Source organism: Vicugna pacos, chromosome 7 (genome assembly GCF_048564905.1).
Source record: "Vicugna pacos chromosome 7, VicPac4, whole genome shotgun sequence".
Lineage (NCBI taxonomy): Eukaryota > Metazoa > Chordata > Mammalia > Artiodactyla > Camelidae > Vicugna > Vicugna pacos.
Window position 1 is genome coordinate 46377802 of NC_132993.1, and position 15495 is coordinate 46393296.

The 15495-nt window shown below is 37.7% G+C and overlaps 1 protein-coding gene across 13 annotated transcripts in view; it reads left to right on the forward strand.

Moving 5' to 3' along the window:
• The first annotated feature begins 3305 nt into the window (after nucleotides 1-3305).
• The window catches only part of HYCC1 (hyccin PI4KA lipid kinase complex subunit 1), a 78878-nt gene continuing 66688 nt past the window's right edge, over nucleotides 3306-15495 (forward strand). For all 13 annotated transcript variants that reach the window (XR_012074423.1, XR_012074418.1, XR_012074417.1 and 10 more), the window contains exon 1: nucleotides 3306-3509. The gene's annotated coding sequence lies outside the window, so the exon portion shown is untranslated. The remainder of the gene's footprint in view (nucleotides 3510-15495) is intronic.

Here is a 15495-nt window from a genome sequence, read left to right on the forward strand (position 1 = left end):
ACACATTATGTGTCAATTATATCTCAATAAAGCTGGAGAAAAAGTCTTGTTATCTAGCTGTTTTCCCACTAACTTTAATAGAAATATATTTGAGTGAAATTTTTCTTAAAGTTTCTGAAATTTATTATCATAGGGAAAATATTGTGCTTTATAATGTTCAAATGACATTATACTTATTTGCAAAAAAGATAAATGCATTTTAATAGTTAATGTAAAATTGTGCCTACAGATACCAGAGACTAGCAAAGATGGCTGGTTAAGGTCTAGAATATGCTGACTTTCATAAAGTAGGTTAAAAGTGTCTCCCTTTTGAAACAGAATGTTCTCAGGCATTTTCCTGGTGCTTTGCTGCTAAAACATAAAAGTTATGTGTAACTGTTAACTGCAGACTGTTATTGTTGGAAATTATTTTTACATGTACAAATTGTGTTGCAAAGGAGAGTGGACTGCAAACATCCATTTATTTTGGTCCTACGCTGACTTAGAGGGAAGACAACTTAAACTGCCTTCTATACCATCTTACCACTGCAAAACAGGAAGTAAAGTCAGGCGATAAACTGCTTCCTGTCTTTTTGAAGAAAGGAAACAAAATTTCCTCCTGTGAGCCTTTAGTCTCTCTCCTCTCAATCCATCCTATGCACAGTCTTGATTTAGAATTAGTAAAATGTTATGTCATTCCCGTTTTCAACCCTGGGTGTTTGTTAGAATCACTTGGGAAGCTTTAAAAATAAAGACAGAATCTGAGCGTTTGAGTTGGCTTTTATCTACCTCCAGCCCAGCTTGCCAGGCTCTGGCCAGCTCAGAAGGCTTCCCATGTCTTTAATACTTTGCCTGTACTTCCCCTCTTCTGTTTCTTTTCCAGGCATTCCAAGAGTTTCCTTCTCATACTTTTTTTTTTTTCCTTCCTGATTTAAAGTTCTGCCCATTTTTCAAGACCTAGCTCAGTTTTTACCTCCCCTGTGAAGCCTTCCCTGACTACCCTTGACTGGAGATTGCTCCCTCTTCTGAACTCACAGAGCAGTTATTGCCTAGAAATTAATCTGAACAGTGAATCACTCATGTACTGCTTTGTGTGATTTCTTCTACTGTGTTAAATGATTCATCTTTGCTCAACTGTTCACCTGTTTGTTATTCAGCTACCTATACTGTGAGCTTCTGGCATTCCTTTGTGTCCTTGACAAGGCAAGTGCCTTGCATAGCGCAGGAAGTCCATAAGTATTCACCCCTTTCTTCCATCCCCAGTTCACAGGTGTGGTTTGGGGACTTCAGCTCTGCTGGAGTCTTGCCCTGGTCCTAGTGGGCCTTCCTGCCAACAGACTCTCTGGCTCTGTAAATCAGGCCAGCACATCAGTGGCCCACATGGATAATGGCCAGTAAAGCTGATTGTGTGTGTGTGTGCACTCCTCTGCTCACCCTTGCTCTCTCTCTGTTTTATGATTCAGCTGACCCTTTGGCTTCCTTTCCTTCTCTGACCCCTCACTCTCCTACTCCCTGTTCTGTCAGGAATCAATGGCAGAATTCAGTTTCTCGGGTTTTGACTGCTTGTGTTCTCTAAGATGTTAGAGCACAGCATCCTCTCTGTATCTTCCTGTCCCTTTTTCTTCAGGTAAACACTTCGTCTGGACAGGCTCTGGCCCAGCTGACCTAAATTATGCTGCCAATTTTCCACCAGTACCCTGGTCTGATCTGTCAAGCCAGATTCGCCTCAAAGATAACAGGCACTCTCTGCATTGTCTTTAGGATTTTCACGCTTTAGAAGAAAACTGTTTGTCTTGTCCACCTGGTTAAAAGCTTCCATTGGTCACTTATTGCCTGTAGAATAATGTCTAAACGTAAGCTGTCCAATATGGGAGTTATTAAAATTCAAATAAAAAATTGAGTTCCTCAGCTTTGCCATATTTAAAGGGCTGGATAGCCACATGTGCTAGTAGCTATCATATTGGACAACACAAATATAGAACATTTTCATCATTGCAGAAAACTCTGGCAGATAGTGTTCATCTAAATATCTGAGTGTAGTTCATATGGCCTTTTATAGCTTCATCTCAACCTTTTACTGTAGCGTAATATTTGACTGCTACTTAGCTTTCAGCCCCACCCACTTTCTCAGTGTTCCCCAGTCAGCCGGTGCTCTTTCACAACACCATGCCTTTGAACATGCTGTTCCCACTTTCTGAAATGCCCTTTAAGTTTCTTTTCTGGCAAATTCCTAATTAGCTTTTAAGGTCCAGCTCCAACATCACCTTCCTTGTGAAGTTCCCTGACATTCTTAAAGACAATAGTTTCTTCTGTGTTCCCCTGGCTCAATGAACCTAGCTCGGTTGCCCTTGTCACCGTATTTTGTTATGAATCTGTCTATACCCTTGGAAGGGGGAATCATGATTGTTCTATAGATCTGCCCTAATAATTGCCTGAAATTGTTTGCTTGATGCCCTTTCAATATCAAGTAATATATTTTCTCATTTTTGTGCTTATTTGAGAAGATGTGTTTGAAAAGATCTGGGTTCTCCATTTTCCTTGTAAAACTAGAATGATTTCCTGTCTTCCAGGTTGAAGTTCCATTTTTCCTGTTAATTAATTCTGATTGGACTAGAAAGAGATGTGGTAGGAAGAGTTGATAAGGTCAAAAACAGAGGGACTGTATGTAGGAAATGGTTCAAATGTGTTCAGTTTCCAGTCAATACATAAAATATTTAGTATGTAATTGGGAGAGGAGTAGGGAGGTAAGATAAAAGAAATAAAAGCAGTTCATGGAAAGGAATAGTGGAATTGTGTTTGATTTTTTTTTCCAGGCTAAGACCAAAAGCAATGATATAAGGTGAGAAGAGTTTTTATTACCATTTTGCAAAAACATACTTTTTTTTTTCTTTTGGGATTTGGTAAGATTTTGAGAAATTCTTGTGACTTGAATTATTGGGAGGTAAATCCTCCTAACTAAGAAATTAAAATATCAATTAGTTTCTCTTCTGTGATTATGGTTAAGTCACTCCGAAAGGCTTGTTTTCTTGGCCTTAAGCCCTAATGACTCAGTCCAAGAGGCCTTCTCTGATCGCTATCGCCTAACTGCTGCCGCAATCTGACAATCATCTCCCCTTGGGTGCCCCGACCACGCCTATTACCCAGACCACGCCCACTAAATCGCCCTCCCGCCCACCTCATGGCTCCGCCCCAGGCCTAGGAGAAGCGGATTCTCATTGGTGAAGAAGTTGTTCTGGTCCCGCCCCAGGGAACGGCGATAGGCCGAGCTGGTGTGGGGCGGTGGTGGTTGGCTGCCTGGGGACAGGTCCCTCGTGGTGCCTGTCAGAGTAGCTGGCGGCAGTGGCGGCGCTCGGGGCTGGGTTGTCAGTCAGTGAGCGGAGGGGGAAGATGGCTCGTCGGGACCCATTCTGCTAGGAAGAAGGGGGGCAGGTGGTGCTGCTGACTCGGGAGAAAGCAGAGCAGCTGCTGTCGCTGTCTCTGCGAGCCAGACAAGTCGAGGTTCTGGAGGTGGACCTTGGGGAGCTGCTCTGGTGAGTCCGGCCGAGCGAACCACGCCGGGCCCCCAGGGCGGCCGGCGACCGATAACTTTTTTGTCTGGGAGGAGTCGGGCTGAGGCGGCGGCGGGGCGGGGACCGGGACTTTGTCCATGGGACGGCGGCTTCGTTGAGGGTAACCGCTCTCGCGCGAGGCGCTGCGGGTGGGCGAGAGACATTGCTGGGCGCCGGGGGCGTCCGGGCGTCTGTGAGTCGGGACCTGGCGGTGGGCTGCGACCGCCGGCTGCTCGCCCCGAAGTTGGGCGCAGCTCGTTTGCTGCCTGGGCGGCGGCAGCTTTGTGACCGCGGACTCGCGTTTTTTCTTTCCCTGGCGAGGAGCCGTCCAACCTCCGGGCTTGACCCGGGTGCAGCCGCCTCGGCCAGGCCGGCGGCCCCTCGGTGGGGTCGGCATGGGTGGGACCTGCAGCCCCCGCCCTGCTGCGGCTGATGCTCCGGCCAGACCTCTTCCACCCTTCACACCCCTCCTACCCCTCCTTCCCTTTCCAGCGAGGCTACCGCTATCCGTCCAGTCTAATGGCCAAAATGGTCACTGTCGCCCCCCTCGTCTTTGAAAACAGGGTTCGCCTCGGTCTTTGGCCCCCCTCAGGACGGAAAGCTTCAGAAAGCAGCCACGATTCCTTCCTCGGCTATTTACACTGTAATCTCCTCAGCCCTTGCCCTCTTCTTATTATGAGTTATTCTCCTGAGGCTGACTCTAACACAGTCGAGAATCGTGGGGGCTTTGTCTGAAAATTGTTGCGTTGAAAGACCCGAAGTTTCCAGGCTTTGGCAAAACTGGGTATCCGCCCTTCGATGTGCACATGTGTGAGTTGTACCCTCAGAGTTTAGACATTCCTGAAAAATTTTAATTTGCCCTAAGTGGTTTGGAACTGCACAGAATCGGTTCTCTGTTAAATACGCTATCACACGCCCGGGAGCCGCTCCGCTCTTCAGGTTTGGGAGTTTGCTCCGCCGGCCGTTACTCCTCGTCTCAGATCCCAAACTACCAGCAGTAGGGCCAAGCTGTCCTTTGCAAATTATTTGTCCTTTGGGTCACACAGCAGTTTTTGGAGCAGGTATGCCACCTCTTTGGTTCGTGTAACACTTTAGAGTTTGAAATTTTCAGCTTTTAAAATCTTATCTGCGTGAAGACACAGATATTGGTGTAACCTTGAGCCAATGTGGTAGTCCTGGGAGGCTTGTTTTCTGTAAGAACATTCTCCTAACCTCCATAAATCACCTGGCCCACTTCCCCACCCCCACCTCCCGACCCCTACCCCCAATTTCTAAGCATGTTTCCCTCAGGTTAAAACACTTTAATGTTTACAAAATTAATATTAGTCCAAAGCACCATATTTTTGAAGTGCAGGTAAAGGCAAGAAAGAAAAAAATTCTTTAGGATCTGCCTGGCCAATAATAGCTTCAAAGTCTAGTTCCAATAATTCATTTCAACAAAGTGACCAGGGAGAAAACCATCGCCTATTTTAAAAAATAAATTCGGGATTTGGTGTATTTTATCCTTTTATGATTTACTATAGTTATTACCATAGGGGGATTATAATCTCTCTAATGCTGTTATCAGCATTAACAGTATCTGTATACGGACATTCAGATGAAGCATTGGCTAGGTCAATGTGTTATCCCTGCTTGCTTCCTTTGTTGTATTCCTATTTTATGAAATCTGCTCTTGGTTGCATTTTTAGAGTGGTGGTGTTTTGAAAGTCAAGAGTTTAAATATATCTTGTAGTCAACTGTTTTACTCAGGATCCTGTTGCCTGATATTTATAAAGAATATTAAGAAATCTTTTAAAAACGTTAATATCAGGACCATTTTGGGGATATCAAATTTACATGTTGTAAATAATTGATATTATGTCAAGCATTAATTTGCACTTCCCCAGGCTAAGTAGGTATTAGGGATACAAAAATGAATGTTTTAGCTCTTGTCATCAAGGAATTTACTGTGTAATGTACAAGACAGTTCAATAGAGTAGCAATTATAATACCCTGTGATAAGTGTGAATAGAGGTATGCCTTGCGTAGTGAGGGAGCAGAGTAGGAGATGGCTAGCTTGGATATATGTAGAGTCAGGAGCATTCGGTAGAGTTTTGAAGTATGATGTAATTTTGCTAAGTACAGGAGGTAAGTGAATAACTTTCCAGGAGGAGAATGTAATAAGTGAGAAAGCAAGGAGATAAGAGAAACCCTGGCAGTTTAGGCAAGTCATTGTCAGTGACAAGTCCAAAGTCAGTAACACTGACATGACTTGAATGCAGGGTTTAAATAGGAAAATGGTGGAAGATGAGAACTGTGAGGGTGGTAGAGGGCCAGACCAGGCCACTGTACCCTTAGCTAAGGGGATTGTATTGAAAATGTTGAGTTAGAAACCATCCAGTGAATTTGTGTTTTAGACCCTCTGTCAGGGTGAGGTAGAATCTGATAGATCCTGTCACCTCTGGAAAGAAAGGAGGAGGAATCAAGACTTGTAGGATTTGACTTGGTTCCATTGATTGGCAGTGAGGAACACATAGATAGAAGGAAGATGATAAATTCTATTTTGGATTTTTTGAATTTGAGGAAGCTGTGGAGCATTCAGGTGAAGATGTAGGTAGATGTTTGGATCTAGGATGTGGAGCTTGTAAGTGAAATCTGGAATAGAGAGAAGATTGGGGGTTGAATTGAAGATGCTGTATTGACTTGGGTATGTTGAAATGACTCAAACTGGGAAAGCCTTTAGCATAATAAAAGCAGCAGTCAGAAAATAGACAGCTAAAAAAGCAGATAGGTAGAATAGTGTGAAGGAGAAAAAAAGAGTAGGAGATGGAAAGGTAGGAAGAACTTCAAGAGGGATGCCAAGGGTAAAGAAATTTTCAAATAGAGGGAGAGTGGGTCAACAATTTTGAATGTATTAAAGAGATGTCAAGTAAGAAGAGGACTTCAGGGATTAGTGAATTTGTCAGGAGTCCATAAGTGACTTTAACAAATAGAGTGTTAGCTGAGTGGTGGTTCAAAACTAGTCTTCAGAAGATTGAGAAAGAATGGATGTTGATAAAGTAGACATGCTTGAGTGAAGCATTTAAAAAACACTGAGGAAAGTAGAGAATGACAGCTATAGAGCAGTGGTTCTCAATCTTACCAACATATTTACAGTCAGCTGGGGGAGCTTTTATGAATCCTGATTTCAAGGGGGAACCCCTATACCAATTTGAGGTATGGAGTGGGACCAAGCATCTGTATTTACTTCAAAAGCTGTACTGAAGTATAATTGGCATATAATAAACTATACATATTTAAAATGTACAGGTTAATGTTTGACATATGTTTATACTCATTAAGCCATCACCACAATCAAAATAATAAACATATCCATCTCCTCCAAAAGTTTCCTAGTGCCCCTTTCATCTCCCTCTCATCCCCAGAAACAGCTGATCTTTTGTTACTATAGATTGGTTGCTTCGGTATTTTAAATTTCCCTGGGTAATTCCAGTGTGCAGGCATAGTTGAAAACAGCTGCAGAGGGATATGAGTTGAAGGAATATTATGCTTGGTTTTTTACATGCATAAGGAAAGTGAGAAGTAAGAGATTAGGAAAGATGAGATATCTATTGCAACTAAGTCCCTGAAGAGAGAGAGAAATCGAAGTAGATGGAATTCAGAACTTTGACCAATAAGGAAAGAAGACAATTAAGGAAGCAACATGTCTAACAAAGAATATGATATTAAAGATAGTATCTGTTTGTTAACAGCATCAAGGTTCTCAGAAGTGTTAATAAAATTAGCATCTTAATTGTTATGAAAATGGATGCCCCTCAGAAAAACCCCTTAAATGGAGCCTGAGACCCCTGGCACCACCATGTAATTCTGTCATTTTTTGGAGGGGAGCAGATGGAATTAACAGTTTGACTATTGCTTATTGCTGAGAGCCAAGTACTGCCAGAATCTTTTTGGCCCTCTTGGAGTTAGGCTGCCTGAGTATCTACGCTGTGGAAAGAGAACATTTAACATTTAAAAATCTCCTGTATAAAGTGTATTTGTTCGGAAGAAATCCTGCTTACTTGCCCTTTAGATATATGCCTTTAAATGCATTGGAGGAGAAAATCATTCTTCTGTCTCCCAAGTGAAACAGAGAAGAGTTGTGATTAGAAGTTGTCAAAGGCCCATACTTTCTATCTTTAGAAACTAATATCTATTCCTGTACACTTTTTTTTTTTTTTAATTTCTGGCTCAAATTTTGGATGGAGGTAAAAGCCGAGCCCTGCTGGTTCTGAAGTCCAGGGTTCTTCACTCATGATTCTTACCTTTGGCTATATTGAAATATTATTTGACATTGTACTTGATCATAAATAAAAGTGAAGTGAAAACTTATGCCTGATTGTTTCCTAGAGTCCTGAAAATCTTTCATTGTGATTGAAGTATAAAAGTATGACCAGATCTAGAGAGGGTAGACATCCCTAGTTTTGGTGCATCCTAAAAGAGTGGGAATATCAATGTTACCATGATTTTGGATACTATTGTTACTATAGTCAAAGCAGTATTATAAACATTCTGTATTTTCTAATGTAATACATAATAATTTTAGGAAATTTCAGGAATGCATAAATGATAAATAACATTTATAATGCCTCCACCCAGAGATAAACATTTTAACACTTTGGTGAATATTGGTATAGGTCCTTTTTGATAGGATTTACTCTTTTTTTTTTTTTTAAATAAAAAAACCCCACATGGTACATACTCTTTCTGTTGTTGTTTATGCTATTTTGTTTCTAGTTTATTTTTACTTAATTGAATGAATGCTTGCCTGAGTCAATAAAATATTTATTCTTTTACAACATAACAACATTTTATTTATTTATTTTTAATTATTTTTTCATAACATCATTTTAAATATGTGGCTAATATTCCAGCATATGGATTTACCATTGTTTATTTAACCAGCATTTCAATTATTGAAAATTTAAGCTCTTTCCAATAATTTTGGATGAATAGTGTAGTAGTTAGCTTCTTGATGGATTAATCATTGTCCATATCTTCATTATCTTAAGATAAATTCTGAAGTCAAAAGGTATACATATTTTAATTACTTTTGATAGATATTAGTAGATTACCTTCCAGAAAGGTTTAATTTTCATTTTTATTAATTGTGCATGAGAATGCCAGCAACCTCTCCGTATTAAAAACTGCCATTTTGATATGAAAAGTTCTATCTTCTATAAATGTTTTTGTTTCATTGACTATTAGTAACATTAAATGTTTTTTGTGTGAATTATCTATTAGTATCCTTTGTTTATTATGATATTAGAGATTTTTAAAAACTGAGTTATAAGAGCTCTTTGTATATAAAACTATGAGACCTTAGTCAAATTATGTTGCAAATAATTTCTCCAGTTTGTCATTTGCATCCTGATTTTATTTTTGGTGTGAATTTTTTCTTTTTAAACAGATTTTTAACACCTAGTGTAGATAAATCTATCCAATTTTTCTTTTATGGTACCTGCCTGCTTAGAAAGGCCTTCTTGCATTCCCAAATTATATAAGTATTCAATTCTATTTTCTTAAATTACTTTCAGAGTTTAAAAAAATTTTACATCTTTGATCTATTTGGAATGTATTTTAAGGCAGAGTGGCAAGTCCAATATTTTAATACTATTTATTGAAAAATTATCTTTCCCCAGAGGTTTTAAATACCTTCTTTATTATATGCCAATTCATGATTTTTTCCCTAGATTTTCTGTTCTTCATTGGGCTATATTTTTTGCTCCAGTAATTCCAAACAGTTCTAATTATTGTAACTTTTTAATGTAATTTACTGTATGTTTGTTTGAATTCCTATTATCTTTTTCAAAACATTTTCAGCATTTCTCATATGTTTCTTTTTTCAGAGCACTCTTGATTCAGTTTATTAAGGTCCTAAAACACCCAATTGGAATCTCTAAATTAATTTTTTAGAGATAGCTGTGGTATCTTTACAATATTTTCATCATTTCTCCAAGTCATCATTTATGACTCAGTGTTTTGTAGTTTTCTTCATATGGTTCTGCCTATTTTTAAAGTTGATTTTTGGTATTTTAAAACTTGTTACTGTGAATGAAATATTTTTTCATTGTATTTAGAAGAGGATTATATCCTCCTGGTTGAACATAGGAAAGTTGGTGATTTGTGTATACTGTTTTCTAACTGGTCATCTTAATGAAATTTTTAATTCTAATAGTTTTTATTGAATTTTATAGTAAGGCAGTTACAACATTTGTAAACGACAATTTTTCTTTCTTGCCAATATTTAATCCTTATTTCTTTTTTTAAAATTACATTGATCAGAACATCTAGAATAATGTTAAATGACAGTAGTGAATAGTGAGCATCTTCAGCTCATTTCTCATTTGAATGAGAATACCTTTAGGGTTTCACAGTTGTGTATTTACGTTGAGATTTTTTTTAAAGTATGTTAAGGAAATAGTCCTCTATCCCCTTTTTTGGAATTGAGATTAAATTGGAAAAAGATAATCAAATTTGACCATATTCTCTCATAATGTATATTGAGATGATTATATATTTTTCTCTTTTCCCTGTTGGTTGATGAATTGTATTAGAAGATTACCTAGTAGATTTCACCAATTTTTCTCTCTTCGCAATAAAGGCAACTGGATAATAGCATACCTCTTTAAAGCTAGATTTGTTTGCTATGTAAGATCTCTAGTGTTCCTTTTGTATTACCTTTTTCAGATTTTGGTTTCTGAATATGCTAGCTTTGTGAAATTAGAGAGAGAGAGAGAAATAATGTTCCATCTTTTTATAAGCTCTGGCAATCTCTTCCTTGAAGGTCTGAAATAGTTTAGCTATAAAAATGTCTAGGTCTTTTTGGACTGAATACAATTTGTTGAGATTTTATTATGTGCTACTTTTGAAGTATTTTGCATAATTAAATTTCATTTATCTGTGCACAACTTTGCAAGATAAGTATTATTATCATTATTCTTCAGTTAAAGAAATGGAAACTCAAAGAGATTAATATACTTACTCAAGGCAATGGCTAATTAGTGGTAGAGCGAGTTTAAATTCAATTCCTATATGATGCTGTAACTCATGTTTTTTAAATACTCTACTTTGTTTCCTAATCAGAACTCTTCTCTTCTTCTCTATTATTGAAAAGTAAACTTAATTATTTTGAGTATCTTACTAAATGTTTTCCTCTTTGCCTAATTAGTTTCAGTTTTGGTAACTCTATCATAATTATTACTGGTTTGTTCTGTGTTGATATCATATCTTCTGCTGTTTTAACAAATAACAACTATAGTTCTGATAGTATGGTTATGATAGAAGATCCAGGAATGGGAATGGGATGATATTTGTTTAATGTTCACATTTTAATTTATTGAGTATTACAAGATCAATTTACATTCCTGAATCCTGTTTGTACCTTGTAAAGAATGTTAAGTGTACGTATATAAGAGAATGGGAGCTTTGGAGACAGCACTTTTCTATTCTAGTTTAAATATTTGTCATTGTTGAAGCTTGCATCAGGCTACCCTTTTAGTAGTAAATGTTAAGTGATATTTGTTTGGTGTGTGCTTTCTTGAACAAAGAGCCTTTTGACTAGTGGATGAACATTAGTTGCTTTCTCATATAAATGCATACACATTCATTCAGTTATTTGCACTAGACCTAGTGAAAACATTATATATGAGTTCTTAAATTATACAATGAAAATTGTTTGAGGTTTCAGCTATTGGAAGATCTACATTTACTCTTTTATAGAGGGACTTACAGGCTTGGAAATTTAAGAGATTAAGCCTTAAAAATGCTTAAGTTGGACAAGCAATTATATTCTCTATTTCTTTTTGAGCTCCTCTGGGTTTTTTCCCCTTTAAATATAAGTAACAATTCATTTAGGGTATTAATTCTAATCAACATACACAGACTTCTAGTGGGGGCCATAAAAAGCTGGCAGGCTGATCTGGCACATATATGCCCTTTAGATCTAAATGTCAAAGTTCCTGTTGATTTGTTAATCCATAGATATTATTGTGGTAGATGGAGTGACAACACAGTCCCCAAAGCAGTGCACACCTTAGTAGTTTAGAAGAGGGAGAGACTATTTTGGGAAATTGTGAAACTTCAAGTGAGCCCAGAGAAAAGAATAGAGAGGAAGGTGGAAGTATTTTAGAGATGCATAAACTAAGCACAAAAGGTAGAAATGTGCAAGTCAAATAGACTATTAAAAAAGTACAGAAAATCAGAAAAATAGGTTACACAGGTGATAGAAGCAGAATATTGAAGTCAGTGAAATCTTCTTAGTAGAATTTCAGAAAGGAAGATGCTTGTGGCAAGGTTAAAGAGAAAGAATGAATATTGAGAGAGAACCAATAGAATTGTCATTTTAAGGTCATGGAGAATATATGATGAGAACCAAATATGTATTGTAAAGTGAATTAAGGAATAAACTGGTAGTAAAATAATTGGAAACAGTGGCAATAGATTAGGCTACTAAATGAGATAGTGAAGAGTAAATAAGGATGAAAGTAACTGGAGGGCATTAAAATCTAATGAAGCTTCTCTCCCATTTCTCCCCCTTCCCCCCAACCTCCCACCCACACCCCCAGATCCTGAAATGCATTTTGTTCAATTGAATGAAATGCAAATTGTCCAATTGAAAATATTTTGTTAATGATAACTAGATCTAACATTATTGAGCATCTGTGGTACACCAGTGCTTATTTGTATTATTCTTAATCCCTAAAATATTCCTGTAATGTAGATATTATTACCTGCTTTTCACAGTGGAGGAAACTGAAAAGGTCTATGCAATTTGCTGGAAAGTGGGCATGAGTTTTTTGGACTCTTCATTATGCCATGTTGCTTCTTCTATTTATTGAGCTGTGTTAAAACACTTGGGGAAGCAGTGGTTGTAGAAGGAATATAATAAGGTATATCTCCCATTATAGAAAGGAGTGGAAGAGAAATTTTAGTTATATTTGCTGTGATTTGTGTTAATTGTATTTTCTACTTAAAATGTTTTATAAAAGGATCCCTTTCAATAAGCTCCTCTACCACATGTATAATATTTAATTTTTAACAATTTTGTTTAGAGATGAAATATTCTTTTTATCCGTGATAATGATAGGTTGAAGGGGAAGGAAGGACAGTTCAAAAAAGATGTCAAAAAAAGTAAGAGTAAAACGTTGTTGCCGAAAAATGGGCCTCTGTACCCTGATAGCTGAATTGAGAGTCGGAGGCAGAGTTTTGGGACAGTAGAAAAGAACAGCTTTATTGCTTTGCCAGGCAAAGGGACTCACAGCAGTCTAATGCCTTAAAGGCTGTGAGCCCATCTTGGGGTTGGGGTCTTGAGATTTTATAGAAAAACTGGGTGGAAGAGAAAAGGTAAGAACAATTGGCATTTTACAGGGTGCTCCATTCTCTTCATCTTGATAGGAATTTGCTGTTATTATGGAGGAATTTAGGAGAGTATGCCCATTTTCTTGAGGTTCAGTCCATCACCTTCTTTCAAGACCTCTAGGGTAAAAGGGTAAGTTATTTTAAGAAAAGAATGCGCAGGGAGGGGAGCGTGTTAGTCATAAGATCAGTTTAGCTAGAAGTACAGGCCTGAACAACTCAAGAGCCACCTTGTTAGTTTTCTACTCTCAGTATGTTATATAGTTTTAGGTAGCACCTCAGAAAGGCCAGCTTCTGCATAGAAATCATATTGAGCTGGTCACAAGATGGTAATCAGGGCAGATACTTTGCATGACACCAGATTATAAAGCTCCAGAGTTTATTGTACTATAATGTGATTTATTAAATTTGGATTCCATCTGTCAGGAATTGGTTAGTGGTGAAAGAGTCCAAACAGATGTTTAATTTTCTGTTATGAACACTTTCTTTAGGAACAATGCATAACTGAAAAATACTTATTCTACTTTAGGGATTAAACATTCTTACAGGACTTTCAAATACTTTGAGAGGAACTAAGATAGAAATTTTTGCTGTACTAATTTTAGCTTCAGCTGCAAAGCAACATCTAAGTTATATTTTGTTATACTAGTATAAGACTTAATATTATTAAAAACATTAAAAAAGTTTTATAATTCAGCCTATGCTAAGTCAAATTGACTGACTACCCCAGTTAATATGAATCAACATGATCATACTGAATTATTTATTTCTGCTTTGGTTACTATAATTTTTTAAACTAAGAAAAACAACTGTATTAATAAGATCCACTGAGTTTCTGATTGAGATGAATCAAATAGAATTTTGCAGTGTAGTCAAGAGCTGTTGCTTTTGTTATTTTGGCTCTATTTGTATATATTATTGCCATTAACTGTATTTATTTGAATTTTCTCATTGTACCCTCCCTTTGTCCTCACCATTTTCTGATTGAACATCTGAACCTCTGTTGGCAGACTTCATTAATCGCTGAGTGTCTCATTCCAATTTTCTAAAGGGCAGTGACTCACCCTAAGACATCAACCCAACCCATGAGTCAATTAGAATTTGGTTTTCTGAACATTTTTCTATTCTTTAGTCTCCAACATTAGAGAAGGGAAAACTGCCTTTTGATAAGGGAAAACTGCCTCTTAAGAATGCAAAAAACTTTAAAGGAATTAAAGTAGAACTATGCTTTGGAAGGAGTATTTCTGTATGCTATTATTTTAAGGAAAGAGAGAGGAAAGAGGGCAAATAATAATGCTTACATTGGGCTTTCTTTAACATTCCTCCTCATTTTCCTCATAACATTTGTTTTTATTATTTTATTTTATTGGCTTATACTCTGATTTGCCTTGATTAGTTACAAAAGGGATTAAAGAACACTCACTTCTGCAGTGTTTCGGGTTGACTTGTTTTTCCTAGTAGACTGTGAATCCCTCAAGTTAGGGGCTGTGTCGTATTCATTTTTGTAAATCTAGCATCTAGGACATAGTAGACATTTAATAGTTTGTGAACGGATGATATTTAAGCATCTCTAGTACAAGAAAAGAGAAATTAATTGCTGCAATCCTAGTTTATTGCATGCAGCTTTGATGGTGTTAATGGGCTGAATTGTATCTCCTCCCCTCTCACCCCCGAATTATATATTGAACTCCTAATCCCCAGCACCTCAGAATGGAACTGAATTTGGAGATAGGGTCTTGACAGAAGTAATTAAGCTAAAATGAGTAATTGGGGTGGGGGTGGGGTCCTAATCTAATGTGACTGGTGTTCTTATAAAAAGAGGAAATTTGGATACGATTTTACAGGTGGAAGATGATGTGAAGAGAGGGAGAAGATGGCTACAAACCAAGGAGAAAGGCCTGGAACAGATCCTTTCCTTAACAGCTCTCAGCAGAAATCAACCCTGCTGACACCTTGATAATTAAATTTCTAGCCTCCAGAGCTGTGAGACAATAAATTTCTGTTGTTTAAGCCACCCAATCTATGGAACTTTGTTACAGCAACCCCAGTGAATTAATACAGCTGGTTTGTATGCTTGGTTGTAGCAAAATCTCAAATACTCTTAATTTGCCTATCTCCAAGGAACAGTTTTGCCAAATTCAATGCCAAAATCTTAAAACTTTTTACTCTTCACATAGGCAAGACATGGAGAGAGAAATTTGGATGGCTTAATAGGGAAAGAAATAACTGTCTCCTTCCACCTCCCTACCAGTACAGTCAATGGCAGGCACTTCAACTGAATTCGGTTTGGCAAAGGGAAAGTGTTTATGAAGTATTTGTGTTTTTAAGTCTTCAAGAACTTCTGCCAGTAAACCTGGTTGCTTTTTCAGAGTATACAATGGAAGGGGAATCTTTTTAATATGATGTTAATTTGAACTAATTGCTTGTGCATAATCTCAGCAACATTACTTTGTCTGTGTCCTAATCAACAGAGCAGAGCAGTGTGTCTTTTGGCTCATGCCTATGCTTTGATAGTTGTCATACCCTTTCATCATCAACCAGTCATACTGAATTGCCATGGCCATTTTCAGCATTTTTTTCATGACATGCTTTA